Source organism: Hypanus sabinus, chromosome 5 (genome assembly GCF_030144855.1).
Source record: "Hypanus sabinus isolate sHypSab1 chromosome 5, sHypSab1.hap1, whole genome shotgun sequence".
NCBI classification, from domain to species: Eukaryota; Metazoa; Chordata; class Chondrichthyes; order Myliobatiformes; family Dasyatidae; genus Hypanus; species Hypanus sabinus.
In genome coordinates, this window is record NC_082710.1 from 142,699,527 (window position 1) to 142,720,668 (window position 21,142).

Genomic DNA, 21,142 nt, shown 5'->3' on the forward strand with positions numbered 1-21,142 from the left:
CAGCCTCCCGCCGGCTGCCGACAAACTTCGGCAAACAGAGCGCCAGGGAGAGCACAGCCAATGAGTGTAAACAAAGACGAGGCTAACGAGAGAACCAAGGCTCGTTCGGATGTCTTGTGATTTTCCATCAGCCGTATTGAAGGTTAGGCATTGGCGCTCCTCCAGGTTTGCATTTTCACTTCAGCTGGTGCGACCCAGCAGTATCACGGAAACCCTACTCGGTGGTATGGCCCGGGCCAACTGTCAATCAGGAGGCGGGGACAAGGGCGGGCGCTCCTGGAGGCGGGGCTTGTGCGGATGATTGACGGCTCCACCTCCGCGTTCGGATGGCAGCGCAGTGAGAAGGTGCAGCTGCGGCCGCTCCGTCCCCAACTCGCCCGGTCCGGCTGCACCAGAGACCCGAGCGTCAGATCGCTGAAGATCGAGGCCATGTCGGGGTGAGTGTAACTCTTGCCGGCCCTGTCGTTAAGTATTTTCCCGCTTTACTCCCTTCGCCGTGCCCCCCCAATCACCATGCCCCCCTTGAACGTGGCCACGCCCCCTCACCTTGGCACCGCCCCCTCGGCGTGGTCCCGCCCGTCAACGTGAACGCGCGCGCCCCCCCCCCCACTTCGGGACATCGGCATTACACCTCCTCTCCAAAATGTGGACCCTTACCCTCTCCAACACTCAGTGTTCGCATGATTTCCCCCAACTCCCATTTATCCTGATTATTATTTACTGCGATACAGCGCGGAGTCGGCCTTTCGATTCCCCCCCCCCCCCATTTAATCCTGTTCTAATCTTTGGGCAATTTATAATGACCAATTAACCCTCCAACCGTTACGTCTCTGGGCTGTCTGAGGAAACCGGAGTAAGGCAGCAGCAGGAATTGAACCTGGGCTGCTGGTACTGTAAAGCGTTGTGCTAACCACTACCAGGCCGCCCTCTCCCCGATTCTGTTTCTCCTTCCAACTCACTATCCTCCATTTGCACCCTATCCCCAGTCCCCTATTCAGTGTCTAGCCCACCGCTTCCAACGCCTCACCTGCTCAACCTAAATTGCCTGTCTGATCAGGACATCTTTGATCCAACCCGCCTGTAATTAAACCCCCTTCACCAGGGTGTGGTTCAGAGTGAAAACGGGATGTGGACCTCTTGCTCCGAGCAATCATACTTAGAACATGTCCAAACTGTTTGTTAAGGAGATCTGCCAGTAGTGTTTGGCTGAAGTTCTAATTCTCTTGTCATTTATTCCCACATTTGCAATGTCTTATCAGTACTTCCCTCAATATGCCCCAGCTAACAGATACACAGTACCTTCCAACTTCCTCACCCATGTTTTCTCTTTATTTGCATAGTAGATTAATTGGCCACTGTAAATTATTCCTTAGTACAGAAAAGTAGCAAGAGAGAGTAAGTTGCTGGGTCAAAGGGAAATAAGAAGATGGGGGTTCTTGCTAGGTTTGTGCTGCTGCGAGCAGGTATGAATATAAATGGTAAACACAAAGTACACTGCAGATGCTGTGGTCAAATCAACACGTACAAAAGCTGCATGAACTCAGCAAGTCGGGCAGCATCAGTTGGCTGCTCATTTCAATGGATTCTGCCCAACCTGCTGAGTTCATCCAGCTTTTGTACGTGATGAATATAAATGTATCAGAGATCTGTGTTCCAAATTTAATATCTTGAGTATCCTTTGAATCATTGTTTGACTGTTGGTGGCCATACCTTTAGCTGTTGAGATGCCGAGCTCCCTCTTTCAATCTCACCACCTTTCACTCCATTGAGGGTGAGATTTTAAACTGAAATCTCATTTGCTGAGGTAAAATATCCCATGGCTTTACAAAATAATTGCTGGAGGAACTCTGGGTCAAGAAGCAACTGAGGAGGCAGATGGATCATCCACCTTTCAGGTGGAGAACCTGTTTCAGCACTGGGTGTGGAGAGGCAGAAGAGCCGGTGTAAAGAATTGAGAGAGAGAGAGAGAGAGTGGGCAGTGCAGGTGATGGGGTAAGGAGTGAGATGATGGGGATATGGAGGAAAGGGTGGAGTTGGAGTGGAAGTGCATTGGATGATAGGTAGAGATGGGTAAGAACAAAGGGGATAATGGAACCAGGTGGGTGGAGATGGGGACAGGAGCTAGAAGGTGATCAGTGGAAACAAGGCTGCAGATGCAGGAATCTGTAAAATGAGGAGGAAACATAAATGCGGGAGGGGGGGGGGAGAGGTTTTAGGAGAACCAGAAGGTTCTGATAGAACCAGGTAAGTCACGGGAGGAGGAGGAGCATTGGTGGGGCAAACTAGAAGGAGAGAGAATGGAGTCCAGCGAGTGTGGGTTGGGAAATTCACTCTTTATACCATATGGTTATAAGCTTTGAGGGTGGAGTATGAGGTGTTGTTTTTCTAGTTTATGTTTGACGTCATCCTGGCAGTGGAGGGGTCTGAGGACAGATGGAATGGGAAGGGGAATTGTAATGGCATGCAACTGGGATGTCTCTTTGGTATCACAGATAGAGCTTGTAATGCAAAACGTTCACGTAGTCAGTGCTTGGTCTCGCTGATGTGGAGGAGACCACATTGTAATGTGTAGGTGGACCTTGGTGCTGGTGAGGGCAGAGGTGTAGGGTCGGGTTTTGTATCTGTTACGGCTGCAGTGGAAAGTGCCAATGGGTGTAGCAAGGTCTCACAGAAAGATTAGTCCCTGCAGAAGGTAGGAATTAATGGGAAGGAGAAGGAGTCAGAATCAGGTTTATTGTCACTGACAAACATCATGAAAATTGCTGTTTAGTGGCAGTAGTACAGTGCAAGATATAAAAATTACTAAAAGTTGCAAAATGAGTAACAGTGCAAAAGATGTATAATGATTAGTGTTCATGTGTTTATGGACCTTTGAGAAATGATGGCAGATGTGTTGGTTGTGAAGGCTGATGGGGAACAAGGGAACTCCATCTCTGTTCCGTCTTTGGGGGTGGACTAGTAAAAGCAGGAATCCCGGGAAATTGTGGAAAAGTGAGTGTGGGCTCCGGCCATGGGAGAACAGAAGGCCTGTTTCCTGAAGGAGGACATTTCAGAATTGCCAGAATGGAAAGACTTGTCTTGAGAACAGATGTGGTAGAAATGGATAAACTGAGAAAAACAAATGGCATCATTACTCGGGAGGAGATGTAGTCAACATAGCTGTGGGTAATACTAAATGTTTCCTCTGATGGTGAGACGGAGAGAGATCTGTAAAAGGGAGAGAAACGCTAGGAGTGGTCCAAGCACATTTGAGGGCAGAGTGGATGTTGGTAGCCAAGGTGATAAAATTGACAAATTCTGCACAATTGCAGGAGACAGCACCAATCAAGTTGTTGCTGTGGTGGAGGAAAGATTGGGTCTGGTACTAGAGTAGGTTTGGAACATACTTAACAAATGGACACGTGCAGCTAGGGGCCAGGCAACTGCACCTTTGATTTGCGGAAAGTGAAAGTAATCCCAAACTGAATCCATCTGTCCATCAACCTTCCTGTATATCGGGTTCCCAATCCATTTTACGCCATGGACTCCTGTGGTTAACCAAGGAGTCCATGAATCCCTGCTCTGTATGGTTCCACTTATCGCATAGGCACTGTCTACCTCCCCCTTCCCCACCTGTTTCCACTATCCCTTTCCTCCTCTTGTCCTTCTCTACCTACCACCCACCATTCCTCCCCCACGGCCCCATCTGTTCATCATCTCCCTCCACACCTGGTTCCACCTACTTCATACCTCTTCCTATCTCACCCCCTCCCCCTTGCCTCTTTATTCTGGTTCCCTTTGCTCCACCTCCAGTCCTGATGAAGGGCCTGAACCCAAAAACATCGGACATCATTTCCCTCCACGGATGCTGCTCGACCAGCTGAGTTCCTCCAGCGTTTTGTTATTCTTTTGCTCCAGAACCCAGCATCTGCGGTGCCTCTGTGATCCAGAGCAATATTTACCTTGGTAGGGGTTGATAAATGAAAAGGGACACAATTGGAGAGGAAATCAGAGATGAAGAGGAATTTCTTTAGAGCCAGAGGGATGTGAATCTGTGGAATTCATTGCTGCGGAGGCCAAGTCATTGGCTACATTTAAAGAAGATGTTGATGGGTTCTTAATTAATAAGGGTGTCAAAGTTTATGGGAAAGAAGGCAGAAGAATGGGGTTGATTGGGAAAATAAATCAGAATAGTTGAATGGCAGAGTCGTCTCAATGGATTGAATGGCCAAATTCTGCTCCTATATCTTATAGTCTTATGGAAAAGAAGATGGAGTGTTTTTATCCTTTGAGTACTGGAGACGTGGAGTTTATTGCTTCAGTAGGTGGAAGAACTGAAAATCAACTTGATTGTATTTAAAAAGTACTTGAAGAGGTGTAACTACAGTGCATTGAACTGAGAACTGTGCTAGCACTAACTTAAATAATTCCAGCAGGGAGCTGGGAAAAAGAAATAACCTTTTTAGGTTATTTCGTCACTATTGGCCACTGTGGAAATGAGCTGACTGACCCACTGTACTCTCAGTGTCAGTCCCTAAGACTTTTAGACAGCTGGAAAAATGATGAGTGACTAGATGTTTTTTTTATTGCCTCAGTAGTACGGCATAAAATGACAGCATAAAATAATGGAAACCAGCTCAGTTTCTCCAGTCCTGAAATGCAGAGAGAGATTGCAAAATTGCAGTGCTAATGTGTTTAGGACACTGTACTATTCTGCAAGATCCAACATGCAAGATTACCACAGGCAGGAGCATAGCCTGAACTGAACAAGATAAAACTATTTTTTTAAATAAAAGAGCCAATGTTGAACTTAAAGATGAATGAACATGCTTCAGATGCACTTATTTATGCTAAAAGATTCAAACATTTTAAGCTACTGTTAAATTTTCTTTTCAGTGTACATTTAATTGAAAGTTTGACAAAGATGTAGGGCTTTTCCATTTGCATTCCCTCTCTGCAAGCTGCAGAGAAAAAGACCAATAAATAATTGTCACTGCACACAAGTTCACCGATTCCTCAAATTATCTACAATTGTATCTGAAGCGTTGAATCTGAGCCTGGAGAGAGACACTCAACATTTCAAAAACAGCTTTTTCCCCTCCGCCCTCAGACTGATGAATGGACAATACTACCTCACTAGTTTTTCTCGTTTTACGCTACATATTTAAGTTATTTTAATATATATAATTATTGTAATTTATAGTTTTATTTTTATATATTGCAAGGTTCAACTGCTGCAAAGCAGCAAATTTCATGACTTATGCCACTGATATTAAACCTGATTCTGATTCGAAGATTTTTCTGATGCATTCTTTGGATGATGTACACTCAGTGGCCATTTTATTAGGTACACTGGTACACTTGTAATATGCAGATATCTAATGAGTCAGTAACATGGCAATAGCTCAGTGCATAAAAGCATGCAGACACGATCAACAGGTTCAGTTGTTCAGACCGAACGTCAGAATGGGAAAGAAATGTGATCTAAGTGACTTTGACCATGAAACGATTGTGGGTGTCAGACTGGGTGCTTTGAGTGCCTCAGAAATCGCAAATCTCCCGGGATTTTCACGCTTAACAATCTCTAGAGCTTACAGAGCTTGGTGTGAAAATCCAAAAACATTCAGTGAGTGGCAGTTCTGTAGGCAAGGACTCCGTGTTAATGAGAAAGACCAGATTGATTCAAGCTGATGAAGGTGATAGTAACTCATATCAGCTTGAGTTACAACAGTGGTGTGCAGAAGAGCATTTCTAAATGCAGAACACATCGACCTTTGAAATGGATGGGCTATAGCAGCAGAAGACCTCAAGTATACACTCACTGGTTACTTTAAATAAGTACCTCCTCTATTTTGTACTGTGAAGAGAAAATCAAAATTTATTTCATCTTTCTGACAAGCTTACTCAGTTTTTAAAATGTACAGTCGTACAGTTTTGTCAGGATTTTTGGAATGTTAAGTCTATATTTAATGCTATATTTAAACCAAATGCAAAATTTTGAAATACTTCTAAAATTATGTTTTATTACATGGTAATTTGTCAGTTTTGAATATCAAAGTATTCATATCCGATGAAGAATATTAGCACGGTGGATATATCATGTTATAAAATATGTAACATGGGGTAGTCAATGTGGTTGAGTGAGCTAAGGCTTTTCTTTTTAGAGCGAAGGAGGATGATTTGACAGAGTGGGTAGCCAGGGACTTTTTCTCAGGGTAGAAATGGCTCATACTCGGGGGCATAATTTTAAGGTGATTGGAGAAAGTATAGGGGTGGGGAATGTCAGAGGTAAGTTCGTTACCCAGAGAGTGATATGTGCATGGAATGCCCTGTCAAGGGTTGTCGAGACAGATACATTGGGGACGCTTAAGAAACTTTCCAGAACATCAGAGATTGTCTCCTACTTCAAAGAATAGTGTTTCCCTTCCTCCACCATTGACGCTGCCCTCAACTTCATTTCCCGGACATCCATGCTCACCCCATCTTCCTACTGCTTTAACAGTGATAGAGTTCTTCTTGTACTCACCTACCACCCTGTGAGCCTCCACATCCAACACATCATTCTCTCTAACATCTGCCATCTACAAGGGGATCCAATCACCAAACATATCTTCACATTAACCCCTTCGCCCCCACCTCTCCACTTTCTCCAGGGATCGTTCTCTCTCTACGTTTTCCTTGTCCAGTCATACCTCCCTACTAATCTCCCACCTAGCAGATATCCCTGCAAGCAACAGAAATGCTATAACTGCCCTTTCACCTCCTCTCTCACCTCTATTCAGTGTCCCGTACAATCCTTCCAGGTGATGCGACAATTCACCTGCAAATTTGGCGGAGTCATCTGTTGTATCCAGTGCTCCCATTGCAGCCTCCTCTACATTAGTGAGACTCAGTGTAAACTGGCAGACCGCTCCATCTGCCCAAAATGGAATTTCCCAGTGACCAATGATTTTAATTCCTATTCCCATTCCTGTTCCAACATGTCAGTCCAGAGCCTCCTCTTCTGCAACGATGATGTCACTCGTCCATTTAGGTAGCCTCAACCAGATACCATGAGCATCAATTTCTCTTTCTGGTATTTTTTTTTTCTTTTTCTCCTCCCCCTTCTCTCTTCAGCTGTTCCCACTCTGGCCTTTTGCCTCTTCTCCTCACCCACCAATCACCTCCCACGGTGCCCTTGTTTCTTCCCTTTCTCTGTGATCCACTATCCTCTCCTATCAGATTCTTTCTTCTCTGGCTCTTTACCTTTACAATAAACCTGGCTTTCCCTATCACTTTCTAGCTTATCCTCCCTCCCCTCTCCACACCTTTTTATTCTGGGATCTTTCCTCTTCCTTTCCAGTTTTGAAGAAGGGTCTTGGCCCAAAACGTCAACTCTTTATTCACTCCCATAGACACTGCCTGACCTGATGAGTTCCTCCAGCAATCTGTGTGTGTTGCTCTGGATTTCCAGGATCGGCAGTCCCTTGTGCCTTAGATAGGCTCATGGATGATATAAAAATGGAGGGCTATATAGGAGAGAAGGTTTAGGTTTATCTTAGAATAACACCGTGGTCACCTCACTACAGGAAGGATGTGTAAACCATAGAAAGGGTGCAGAGGAGATTTACAAGGATGTTGCCTGGATTGGGGAGCATGCCTTATGAAAACATGTTGAGTGAACGCAGCCTTTTCTCCTTGAAACAAGGGAGGAATAGAGGTGACCTTATAGAGGTGTATAAGATGATGAGAGGCATTGATCGTGTGGATAGTCAGAGGCTTTTTCCCAGGGCTGAAATGGCTAGCATAAGAGGGCACAGTTTTAAGGTGCTGGGTACCTTAAGACATTTAAGGAGTAGGTACAGAGGAGGTGCCAGGAGTGGTGAGTTTACTCAGAGAGTGGTGAGTGTGTGGAATAGGCTGCTGGCAACGGTGGTGGAGGGAGATACAATAGGGTCTTTTAAGAGACTCCTGGACAGGTATATGGAGCTCAGAAAAAATAGAGGGCCATGAGTAATCCTTGGTAATTTCTCAGGTAAGGACATGTTTGGCACAGCTTTGTGGGCTGAGGGGCCTGTACAGTGCTGCCATGTTCTATGTGTAATTGTGTAATCCAGTGAGTGAGCTGCAATGTTGAGGGTTTAGTTAAGCAATTTTTTGATAGTATTTTCATTTTCATTTGTAATGGGATCATTAGGTACAGGTGTCCCTGGTTTTTCGAACGTTCGCTTTACAACAACTCGCTGTTACGAAAGACCTAAATTAGTACCTGTTTTCACTAACCGAAGAGGATTTTCGCTTTTACGAAAAAAAGACGCACGCTTTTTATGTGTGTTTACCCCGAGAAAGACTACAGTGACCGTGAAACCTTGTATGGGCAGTTGTTTGAGCATGTGTGTCTGTGCGTATGTGTATATGTGCTGATTTTTTTTCTCAAAATTGACTTTGGCTCACTGTATTCCTGATTTTGGTAAGTGAAACTACACCGTACATACAATATTTCTACTTTATATAGGGTGTATATTTATCACATCATTCCTGCTTTTACTATATGTTAGTGTTATTTTAGGTTTTATGTGTTATTTGGTATGATTTGGTAGGTTATTTTTTGGGTCTGGGAACGCTCAAAAAATTTTTCCCATATAAATTAATATTAATTGCTTCTTCGCTTTACGACATTTCGGTTTACAAATGGTTTCATAGGAGCGCTCTACCTTCGGATTGCAGGGGAAACCTGTACAATCTGTTTGATTTTATATCTTTTGGATTTTATTAGTTGGTATTGGCAGTTGATGTGCTGGTGACTTCTTATTCCAGCAGCATGAAAGTTGAAAAGCTAAAATAAAAACATGCAGTTGGAAATACTCAGTGGGTCAGGCTGCAATGATGGGAAGGGAAATTAAGTTGATATTTCAGGTCAGGCACCTTTGTAGAGATTCACAAGAGCCTTTAATCTAAAACATTAACTCTGTTTCTCTAATCACATAAGCAGCCTGACCTGGTGGGTATTTGTTGCGATTCATACAGTGTATCAGTGTGGTGTATAAAGAGGTGCATTCTGTAATGACCACCTATCCATTATGACAACAAGTTTAGAGATCTCACAGGGCAGGATTAAAAACCACGTGTCTCAGTCTCACTGAGCCTTGAGTGCTTGATAACAGTTTATTGCTTTGGGCTTTGCAGATGTCATGACCAAGGGATATTTTGTTCAGTAGGCCAGTGCCTTGATGACTTCAGATGGATGCAGAAATGTTTTAAAAATATTTATCCCCTTTTAAAATATGTCAGTTAACAGATCCTGTTTTCCCTTTAGCCAGCAAGCAGAACAGTATTGCTGAATTCTCTTTTCCTTCTTTTGCTGCCTTCACTGAGTCCACCCAACACTCTTGCAAAGGGCTGAGAATTGATCAGGAACGTGTTTAATCCATAACATATCTCGAATAGGAACTTCCAACATTGCAAATAAAGTAATTCACCAGAACTGTTCTACTTTGCCTTTCTTCATATTGGTAGGTCAATATTTCCAGTGCTGTGGGCATTGTGGGTTATTGTAACAGAAGCAAAACTAACTGAGAATTTGCATATTATAGAGATTACAGCGTTCAGCAAATACAGGATGTCTTATGACCAATAGATACAGTGCCTTAAGAGTATTCATCGCCCATAACTATTTTTAAATTTTACTGTCTCTAAATTTAAAATATATTGAAGGAAGATTTTTTTGAGATAACATGCAAAGCATTGTGCATCATCTCAAATCAAATGAAAAATTCCAAAATCTATCAATAACTTACTCAAAATTAAAAACTGAAATTGTGAAACTAAAGAAGTATTCATCCCTTTGTAATTACTATGCTAACTTTTCTCTGTAGCAATACTGTACGTCACCTTACCAACTCGCCCAATTTGTTAATGTAGAAAATTGGAGGGTCACCTGTTTACAATGAATTCCTAGGAATAAATACCACTCTCCCTTTAAGGTCCAACAATATGATAGATTTTCACCAGTCCAAACCAAAATGAAGACAAAAAGGCATTGAAAACAAGTTAGTGAAATGTAAATGGCAACCAAAAAGCTGTGGGAGGGTACAAGACCATTTCAAAGGCAGTTAAACATACCACAGAGCTCACTGCTGTCCATCATTAAACCACAGCAACATTGCCTAGATCAGGCTGCCCCTCTAAACCTTATTACTGGAGAAGAATGACACTTGTAAGAGAGGCTGCTGTGATGACAACATTCACTCTGAAGTGAGCTGCAGAAGTCAGTGACTGTTAACTGGAGATGAAGGTTTTGACTCCACAATCTCTAAAGTCTTGAATAAAAAGGATATGTATGGAAGAGTGGCAAGGAAGAAGCCCTGTCTTTTTAAAAAAGAAGACATATCCCCCATCTGTAAAGACTTTGCAAGCATCTCTTAGAAGATGCTGTAAAGATGTGGAAAAGGTCTTGTGGGTCGGATGATACTGACTTTTTGGCCTCAACACTAAGTGGTAAGTGTGGCATAAATCTAATACTGCACATCAGCCAGGTAACACCATCCCTACTATAAAGAATGGTAGAGATACAGGTAGCATCATGCTGTGGGGAAACTTCTCAGCAGCAGCGACTGGAAATCTGGTCAGGATTAATGGGAAGATGCATGCTGCTAAATACAGAGAGATCATGGATAAAAACCTGCTAGCATCTCCCAGAAAGTTTAAACTGTTTGACTTTCAGCAGACAACAACCCAAAGCACACTGCCAGAGCAACCACGGGGGGGGGGTGACTTCAAATGGAAAACATTAATGTCCTTGAGTGGGCCAGCAGGAGTCCTGACCTTAACCCTGTCAAACATCTTTGGCAAGAACTCAAGACTCCCAAACTGACCTGGCACAGCTTGAGCAATTTTGCAAGGAGCAATGGGCAAATCTTACTCAAATCATCTTTTGCAAAGCTAGTAGAGACTTATCCCAAAAGACTACTGGCTGTAGTAGCTGCAGGACCCAACAAGGTACTGAGCAAGAGGGTGAATACCTTTGAATTGCTGATATTTCAGTTTTGAATTTTTTAGTTTTTCATTGTTTTCAATTTCCCCTGTTTTTCTTTTGGGCTGTACTGTGAAAAGAGGAGCATGTGATGCACAAATAAAAATCCTCAATTAGATTGAGCAAAATTCATGATTGTAATACTCACTTATGTGAACAAACGGTTGGGGGATGAATGCTTTTACAAGGCATTGTTGATGAGCAACTTCTAAAATTAACTGCCAGTATCCATTTGAGTGGTCTTGGGCATCCGATTTGTTTACTTATGGAGAATAGTGTGGACAGTAGCAGGGATTCCCCCACAAAAATCTGATAATCATTTCTTATACTTTCTTCAGAAATGGTGCCTGTTTTTCAAATGAAATGGAGCATCCAGCCCATTTTATGATACAGTTACTAGAAAATGTGTGAGAACCATTTGCAATTACTTGGTTTTCTGCATTAATTACTCATAAAATGTGGTCTGGTCATCATCTAAATCTCAATCTGCCTAAACTAATAACATATAAGCAATCCACACAAAATGCTGGAGGAACTCAGCAGGCCAGGCAGCATCTATGGAAAAGAACGCAACTGACATTTCGGGCCGAGATCCTTCAGGATTGGAGAAGAAGAAGAGGAGTTGGAGTTAGAAGGTGCAGGGAGGGGAAGGAGAAACACAAGGTGAGAGGTGAAACCGGGAGGGGTAAAGTAAAGAGCTGGGAAGTTGATTGGTAAAAGTGATAGAGGGTTGGAAAATGGGGAAATCAAATAGGAGAGGACAGAAGGCCATGGAAGAAAGAAAAGGGGGAGGTGCAGCAGAGGGAGGTGATGAGCAGGCAAGGAGATAAGGTGAGAGAGGGAAAAGGGGATGGAGAATGGTGATGGGGGGTGCTTTACTAGAAGTTTGAGAAATCAATATTCGTGCCTTCAGGTTGGAGGCTGCCCAAACAGAATATAAGGGGTTGCACCTCCAACCTGACTGTGGTCTCATCATGACAGTAAAGGAGGCCAAGGATTGACATGTTGGAATGGGAAGTAATATTAAAATGGGCGGCCTCTAGAGATCCATATTTTTCTGGCGGATGAAGCTTGGGGCCTGTCAAAACGGTCTCCCTGATATACAGGAGGACACGGGATTCCATTGGAGGCGGTGAAAGTTACAGAGAATTATGTGCTGGATATGAAAGCTGGTAAGGTGGTAGGTGAGGACAAGAGGGAACCCTATCCCAGTGGGGTGGCAGGAGGATGGGGTGAGGGCAGACGTGCGCAGATAGAAGAGATGTGGTTGAGGGCAGCGTTGATGGTAGATGAAGGGAAGCCCCTTTGAAGAATAATGAATCTTCTCTGTTCTAGAAAAGGCTGCGAAGCATTCAGGCTCTCACGACCAGACTACGTAACAGTCTCTTCCCCCAAGCTATCAGACTCCTCAATACCTGAAGCCTGGGCTGACACCTTGCCCTACTGTCCTGTTTATTATTTATTGTAAAGCCTGCACTGTTTTTGTGCACTTTATGCAGTCCAGTGTAGCTTTCTCTTTTTTTTATTATTAGATACTTCAGTCTAGTTTTTTGTATTGTGTCATGTAACACCATGGTCCTGAAAAACGTTGTCTCATTTTTACTATGCACTGTACCGGCAGTTATGGTCGAAATGACAATAAAAGTTGACTTGACTTGACTTGAAAAGCCTCGTCCTAAATGCAGATACAGTGAAAACGGAGGAAATGAGAGAAGGAGATGGCATTTTTACAAGTAATACACAAATACATATCTTTATTGAAAGCATTGTTTAATCATCAACAGTCCAGACCGGAAAAAAATAATGTGAATCCTTGTATTTAATAACTGGTAGAACCTTCATTAGCAGCAATCATCTTCACCAAACGTTTCTTGTAGCTACTGATCAGTCTTAGCACAATGGTGAGGAGGAATTTTAGACATCCCTCCATATAAAGCTGTACAGTTCATTGGTATTTCTGGGAAACCCTGTATGAACAGTCCTCTTCAGGTCATACCACTGCATCTCAATTGGATTAAGGTCTGGTCTCAGTCTTGGCCATTCCAAAATACAAATTTTCTTCTTTTTAAACCATTTTGTTGTTGACTTACTCTTGTGCTTTGGATCATTGTCTTTTTGCATCATCCAACTGACATTCTCCTGTAAAATGTCTTGATACAATTTTGAATTCATTGTTCCCTCAATGATTGCAAGCTGTCCAGGCCCTGAGGCAGCAAAGCAGCCTCAAAGCCTGATGCTCCTTCCACCATGCTTCACATTTGGGATGAGGTTTTGATGTTGGTGTGCAGTGCCCTTTTGCCTCCGAACTTAGTGTGCATTTCTGCCAGAATGTTCAAAACTTGTCTCATCTGTCCACAGAACATTGTCCACGAACATAGACTTCAGAAAGTTCTGGAAATCTCTGCAGGTCTTTTGCTGTTACCCTCGGGTGTTTTTTCACCACCTTCAGCATTACACTCTGTGCTCTTGGTGTGATCTTTGCAGGATGCCCACTCTAGGGAGAGTGGCAAAAATTCTGAATTTCCTCCATTTTGTAGGTTGTTTCTCTGACTGTGGAATGATGAACACACAGATCTTTAGAAATGCTTTCATAGCCTTTTCCAGTTTTATGCATCTCTACAATTCTTCTAAGGTCCTCTGAAAGTTGTTTTGATCGAGGCATGGTGCACATAAACAGACCTTACTTGAGAAGAACAGGCTCTGTCAGTAACCTGACATTGTGTGTTGTTTTATAGGGCAGGGCACCTCTGCAACCCAAATCTCCAATCTCATCTCATTGACTGGAACACCTGACTCCAAATAGCTTTTGTGGAAGGCATTAGCCCAGAGGTTCACATGCTTTGTTGAACCTAGACTGTGATTGTTAAAGTGGTATTGATGAGAAGAAGTGCAATTGTTTGTGTGTTATTAGTTTAGGCAGATTTGTTTATTATTCTGACTTGGATTAAAATCAGATCACATTTTATGAGTAATTAATGCAGAAAACCAGGTAATTGTAAAGGATTTGCAAACTTTTTCTTGCAACTGTTTTATAAAGCTTCATCTATCACAATGCAGGCACTTCTCATCCATCTGCACTTTCCAAGGTGAGGCAGAAAAATAAATTGTCTTCCTCGATTCACATAGGCATTACATTTGAAAACTCCTCTGATCCCTTTGGTTGAAGGATACTAGAATAGCAGATCATATGCAAGTATTGCTTTTAGAAGAATGCCTGCCTTATAGACTGATATCCAACCCAGACATACAGTGAGTCAGTATTCACTGTACAGGTTAGCAAACTGTTCCATGGGTGGACTGTTCCCCAAGCAAGCAGTCTGGCATGCAGCCATGTACAATTTAGAAATGCCAGCTGGTCAGCATTTGGTTTCTCTCTAAATTGTGTAACCATCGAATTCTCTTCTAACCCATGCTTATGTGTATAATATTTAGCGGTCAATTATGAAATAAGTAAAACCATGTGATTATAAATATGATTTGCCAAAAACTGAGCATTCCAACGGTCATGCCTGTTGTGTACACTCACAGATCATAGGATAACAATATGTTTTACATCTTCAACCGTGGCGACTTATAGATTGTTCATTCACCATTAGTCACCATTAATGTATTTTATAAGTAACCGGACCTAACATGCTTTCTTAGAAGTCCACAAACATTCAGTAGGTTATCTAAGACTTTGACAAACTGTGATGGAGAGTTTGTGATACACGTATCACGACTTGGTATGGAAACACCAGTGCCCTTGAACGGAAAATCCTATAAAAAGTAGTGGATACAGCCTAGTCCGGGGGTCGGCAACCCGCGGCTCTGGAGCCACATGTGGCTCTTTTACGTCTGTGCTGCGGCTCCCTGTTGCTTTGGGAAATAATTGGTTGTGGCGACCCTTTTCCTGGCACATCCGAACCGACTCACAATAAGATAGCCTACAGGGGTTTGCGAGCACAGAGCTTTGGAGCCTCTGCGCCATGGGGGGGGGGGGGCAGGTTGAGGGAGGCTTAAAAGTGAGGCTGAAGATTTCGAATAAAGTTTTTTTCCTTCGACTGCAGTTACCGACTCCGTGTCGTAATTTTAGCGCTGCGTGTAGCACACCGCTACATGGTCAGTATTTAATTAATATGTATTTTATGTTAGTTTGTTAGTTTTTGAAATGTAAATCTAAATTTGAAGATTATGGTGATCTTGTACAATCTAAATAAGACGTTGTGGCGACCCATTTCCTGACACATCCGAACCGGCTCACAATTAGCCAGCGTTCAGGCTAAGGGAGATAGCCTACGGGGGTTTGTGAGTACGTGTCTTTTGCAGCATCCGCGCCCATGGGGGGCGGGTTGAGGGAGGCTTAAAAGCAAGGCTGTTTAGTTCGAATAAAGCTATCTTTGACTGCAGTTTACTGACTGCGTGTAGCAACCGCTACAACGTGTTTTTATCGCTGGCTGTCCAGAGGGGAGGTGCTGAAACGCTTTGTCGCGCGTCTGGAAGAAGTGAAAACTTTCCTGGGCAGCAAAGGGCTCAACTTTCCTGAACAGCCAGAGTGGCTGGAAAAGCTACACTTCATGGTAGACATGACAGCGCACCTGAACACGCTGAACACAGCTCTTCAACGGGGTAAGGACGTACAGCCCTGCACATGTTGGAGGATGTTTTGCATTCGAGCGCAAGTTGACGTTGCTTGCCAGAGATTTACAGAAAGGCACATTGTCTCACTTCCCCAATTTGAGAGAGTTCAAACAATGTCACGACATGATAAATTCGGAGTATTTACATTCTGCAATCATCGCAATGCAAACATCGTTTGGGAAACGCTTCTGTGAGTTCAGAGAGGTAAAAAACACATTATCCTTCCCGGTCACTCCCCTAAGCATCGATCCATCCCTACTGAATACGACTGCATTGTCAGGTGTGAGTCAACCTGAAGAAGTATGATAAATATTTTAATTGCGTATTATTTTACGTATATTCATATGTTTTCATTGTTCAGTGAAATAGTCCTTTTATTTTTCAGGTTGACAGCTGGCTGACGTTATTTTTGGTTTGCTGCTGGCGGCAAATTTAAGTTTGGCGTTTTTCATAAATACAAGAAGGACTCAAATAGACGTTGAGTATTTTACTTAAAAGTAACCTTCAACCCAACGTCTTTTTTTCGGAGTTCAAAATGTTTTTGTTGCATGCAGAAATGTAATTTCGTTTTCTCTGCAGGAGTTCATCAATTTCATAAATGCAACACATTATAGTTTATTTATACATAGCATAAAGGCAAAACAAAACGTTGTATGCAGTGTTATTTCATTTTAAATGTCAAACGGGTTTTGCGGCTCCCAGTGTTTTCTTTTCTGTGGGAAACGGGTCCAAGTGGCTCTTTCAGTGGTAAAGGTTGCTGACCCCTGGCCTAGTCTGTCACAAGTAAAACCTTCTCCGCCATTGAGTACATCTTCATGGAACACTGTTATAGGAACGTGGCATCCATTGTCAAGGCACTCCACTATCCAGGCCAGGCTCTCTTCTTGCTGCAGCCATGAGGAAGAAAGTAAGTTGTGTGGAGTTCTCCAGCGCATTTTCAATCTGAGTCTCAGCCAGGAAAGGGTCCCGACTGTGTGGAAAACATCATGTGTGGTCCCAGTACCCCAAAAGTGCCAACTGAAAGTCTTGAATGACTACAGTGATCCTGAAATTCGCTGATGACTCTGCAATAGATAGGTGTTGTTTAAAGGGAGGGCAGGAAATGGGAAGATGAATACAGGTGGAGGACATTGTCAAATGATGCCAGTTGAATCATCTGCAGCTCAACAAGGCTTTAGGACAGGGGTCAGCAACCTTTACCACTGAAAGAGCCACTTGGACCCGTTTCCCACAGAAAAGAAAACACTGGGAGCCGCAAAACCCGTTTGACATTTAAAATGAAATAACACTGCATACAACGTTTTGTTTTGCCTTTATGCTATGTATAAACAAACTATAATGTGTTGCATTTATGAAATTGATGAACTCCTGCAGAGAAAACGAAATTACATTTCTGCATGCAACAAAAACATTTTGAACTCCGAAAAAAAGATGTTGGGTTGAAGGTTACTTTTAAGTAAAATACTCAACGTCTATTTGAGTCCTTCTTGTATTTATGAAAAACGCCAAACTTAAATTTGCCGTCAGCAGCAAACGAAAAATAACGTCAGCCAGCTGTCAACCTGAAAAGTAAAAGGACTATTTCACTGAACAATGAAAACATATGAATATACATAAAATAATAGGCAATTAAAATATTTATCATACTTGGTCAGGTTGACTCACATCTGACAATGCAGTCATATTCAGTAGGGATGGATCGATGCTTAGGGGAGTGACCGGGAAGGATAATGTGTTTTTTTCCTCTCTGAACTCACAGAAGCGTTTCCCAAACGATGTTTGCATTGCGATGATTGCAGAATGTAAATACTCCGAATTTATCATGTCGTGACATTGTTTGAACTCTCTCAAATTGGGGAAGTGAGACAATGTGCCTTTCTGTAAATCTCTGGCAAGCAACGTCAACTTGCGCTCGAATGCCAAAACATCCTCCAACATGTGCAGGGCTGTACGTCCTTACCCCGTTGAAGAGCTGTGTTCAGCATGTTCAGGTGCGCTGTCATGTCTACCATGAAGTGTAGCTTTTCCAGCCACTCTGGCTGTTCCAGCTCAGGAAAGGTGAGCCCTTTGCTGCCCAGGAAAGTTTTCACTTCTTCCAGACACGCGACAAAGCGTTTCAGCACCTTCTGTCTGGACAGCCAGCGATAAAAACACGTTGTAGCGGTGTCAGTAAACTGCAGTCAAAGATAGCTTTATTCGAACTAAACAGCCTTGCTTTTAAGCCTCCCTCAACCCAGCCCCCATGGACGCAGATGCTGCAAAAGACGCGTACTCACAAACCCCCGTAGGCTATCTCCCTTAGCCGGAATGCTGGCTAATTGTTTCGGATGTGGCAGGAAATGTGTCGCCACACTTAGATTGTACAAGATCACCATAATCTTCAAATTTAGAATTACATTTCAAAAGCTAACAAACTAACATAAAATACATTTTAATTAAATACTGACCAATTATTTCCCAAAGCCACAGGGAGCCGCAGCACAGAGGTGAAAGAGCCACAAATGGCTCGGGAGCCGCAGGTTGCCGACCCCCGCTTTAGGAAGACTAAGCCTGCAGTGCTCTCTGTTACTATTGATGCTGAGGGCGTGGATGTGCTGAAGACTGGATGACTAGACTTGAGTGGAACACAGAGACTGCATACAAGGGCCAGAGTCACCTCTACTTCCTGAGAAGACTGAGGACCTTTGGAGTATGCAGGTCTCGCCTTCGCATATTCTACTCGTACAGTCTTCTGTGTGGTGGTGTGCTGGGGCAATGGCATCAATAAGGGTGATGCCAACAGGCTTAATAAATTGATTTGAAAGGCTGGCTCTGTTACAGGAGTCAAACTAGACACAGTGGAGGCTGTTAGAACAAAGGAGCCTATGGAAAATCCAGGCAATTCTGGACAATGTTTCTGACCCATCGTTTGCCACCTTGGCTGAACAGAGGAGCACTTTTAGTAATAGACTAAGACAACTACAATGCTCCAAAAAGCACTAAATGAGGTATTCTCTTCTAATATTTGTATATCTGTACACTTGTAATGCTATTGTGACACTGTAACTTCCTTTGGGATCAATAAAATATCTTTTGCACGTTGATTGATTGTTCATCCTGTTGGGTGGAGTCTTTCAGCGATTCTATTGTGTTTCTTGTATTTACTGTAAATGACTGCAAGATAATTAGTCTCTGTGTTGTGTATGGTGACATAGATGTGCTTGGATAATAAGTATACTTCGGGGTTCTAACATTTTCTGTCATTCATTCTTTGGAAGTTTTCTGTTTTGTGGATTTCAGGTCTTATACTGTATACATTCTCTAATAGTAAATTAAACCAGTGTGGTGCACTTTTGGTGATCTCATTCCAAATAGATTAAGAGCTACTGCGTACAACTTCATGGACACTTGGCCATTTCTCATGTGACTGCAACATATGAAGATCTTCCATACAAGTTTCCATCTTGCCAGGGAAACCTTTGGGCCCTTGGTTACCCTTGTCCATTAACCTGGTGATGGCTTCAAGTGTTTCAGTAAGTCAATAGCATGTTTATTGTTCTATGCACAAGCAGACATAGGCACAGAATCAATATAAAACTTGTTTGCAATAGCATCTCAAGCACTCAGCATCCTATAAGCAGCATTCACAGAAGGATGTTAATGTAAATCATGCTTTTTTTTACCAGAAATAACACAACTAGAGCAAAGAAAACAACACACACAAAATGCTGGTGGAACACAGCACGCCAGGCAGCATCTGTGAGAAGCACTGTCAACGTTTCGGGCTGTTGTGTGTGTTGTTTGAATTTCCAGCATCTGCAGATTTCCTCGTGTTTGCTAGAACAAAGAAAGTCCACTTTGATACAAAGTGGTCATAGTGTTGCTAAACTGCCGAAATTAGAATTTGCTGGTTGGTTCAAGCACCAGATGGTTGAGTGGAAGTAGGTGTTCTTGAACCTGGTGGTGTGGGACCTCAGGCTTCTATATTTCCTGTTTGATGGTAGCTGTGAGAAGAATTTTGTAAGTTGTTTCAGCTATTCCTCATGTGATCTTCTCTGTTGTCCAACTGATCTGTGCAGATTGTCTTGAGCTTCTCTAAGCCAAATCATTGGACTAATAGGTTCCACCTTATCAGATGTTTCTATGAAAATGGAACTAATGTGAAGTGGTTATTGATTACACGTCATTTTATTTATTTATTTATTTATTTATTTATTGAGATGCAGTGAAGAGTGGTCCTTTCCAATTCTTCGAACCGTATCGCCCAACAACACCCAACTTAACCCTAGCTTAATCAAAGTTCAAAGTAAAATTTATTACCAGTATACATACAAGTCACCACATACAGCCCTGAGATTCTTTTTCTGTGGATATACTTAGAAAATCTATAGAACAGTAACTGTAAAGAGGATCTAAGAACAACAAACTGTGCAAATGCAGATAAAAATAACAAGCAATGAATAATGAGCACAAAATAACAAGATAAGAGTCTTTAAATGAGTGTAGTTAACCCTATTTGTTCAAGAGCCTGATGATTGATGAGTAGTAACTGTTCTTGAGCCTGGTGGTGTGAATCCTGAGGCACCTGCACCTTCTACCTAATGGCAGCAAGAAGAAAAGAGCATGGCTTGGGTGGTGAAGATCTTTGATGATGGATGCTGCTTTTCTGCAGCAACATTTCATGCAGATGTGCTCAATGGTTTGGAGGGTTTTACCCGTGATGTAATTGGCTGAATCCACTACCTTTTGTAGGATTTTTCTGCTCAAAATCATCAAAATCAAGGGACAATTTACAATAACCTATTAACTTACCAACTGGTACATCTTTGGACTGTGGGAAGGATCTGAAGTACCCAGAGGAAACCCCAGAAATCACGGGGAGAATATACAAACTCTTTACAGACAGAGGGAGGATTTAATCCTGGGTCGCTGGTACGGTAAAGTGTTGTGCAGGAAAAGGAATGTTTCGTTTTCAGCTGCTGACCAGTCTTTTAAAGTGACTGCTCATTGCCTGACGTATTGGAGTTGTTTTATTATTGTCAAACATACTGAGGTAGAGTGAAAAGCTTGTCTTACATACTTTTCATATAGATCAATTCACTACAAATTGTACCAAAGAAGTACAAGGTAAAATAATAACAGATTGCAGAATAAAGTGCAACAACTGGAGAGGACGTGCAGTGCAGGTAAGACAATAAATTGCATGGTCATAAAAAGTGGATTGTGAGGTCAATTACATCTTATTGTACTAGTAGACTTTTAACTGATTGAATCTGTCCCTGAGCCTCGGAGAGGGCAGAAGGAAGAATGTCCAGGGTGGGTACGGTCTTTGATCATGCTTTCTGTCTTACTGAAGCAGTGAGAAGCATAGACAGAATCCATAGAGTGGAGGCTGGTTTCCGTGAGGTTCTGAGTGCTGTCTGTGGCTCTCTGCAGTTTCCTGCAGACGTGGTTAGAGCAGTTGCCATCCCAAGCTGTGAAGCATCCAGCTAAGATGCTTTTTATAGTACATCGATAAAGTTGAATTAGTGAATTTCAAAATGTTGGAAATGT

The 21,142-nt window shown here is 42.6% G+C and overlaps 1 protein-coding gene across 7 annotated transcripts in view; it reads left to right on the top strand.

The window, feature by feature from the left end:
• Positions 1-285: 285 nt before the first annotated feature.
• Positions 286-21,142, top strand: part of mbnl2 (muscleblind-like splicing regulator 2) — a 133,860-nt gene continuing 113,003 nt past the window's right edge. For 4 of the 7 annotated variants that reach the window (XM_059970472.1, XM_059970463.1, XM_059970474.1 and 1 more), the window contains exon 1: positions 286-437. The gene's annotated coding sequence lies outside the window, so the exon portion shown is untranslated. The remainder of the gene's footprint in view (positions 438-21,142) is intronic. The other 3 variants (XM_059970466.1, XM_059970467.1, XM_059970468.1) reach the window with 2 other exon arrangements.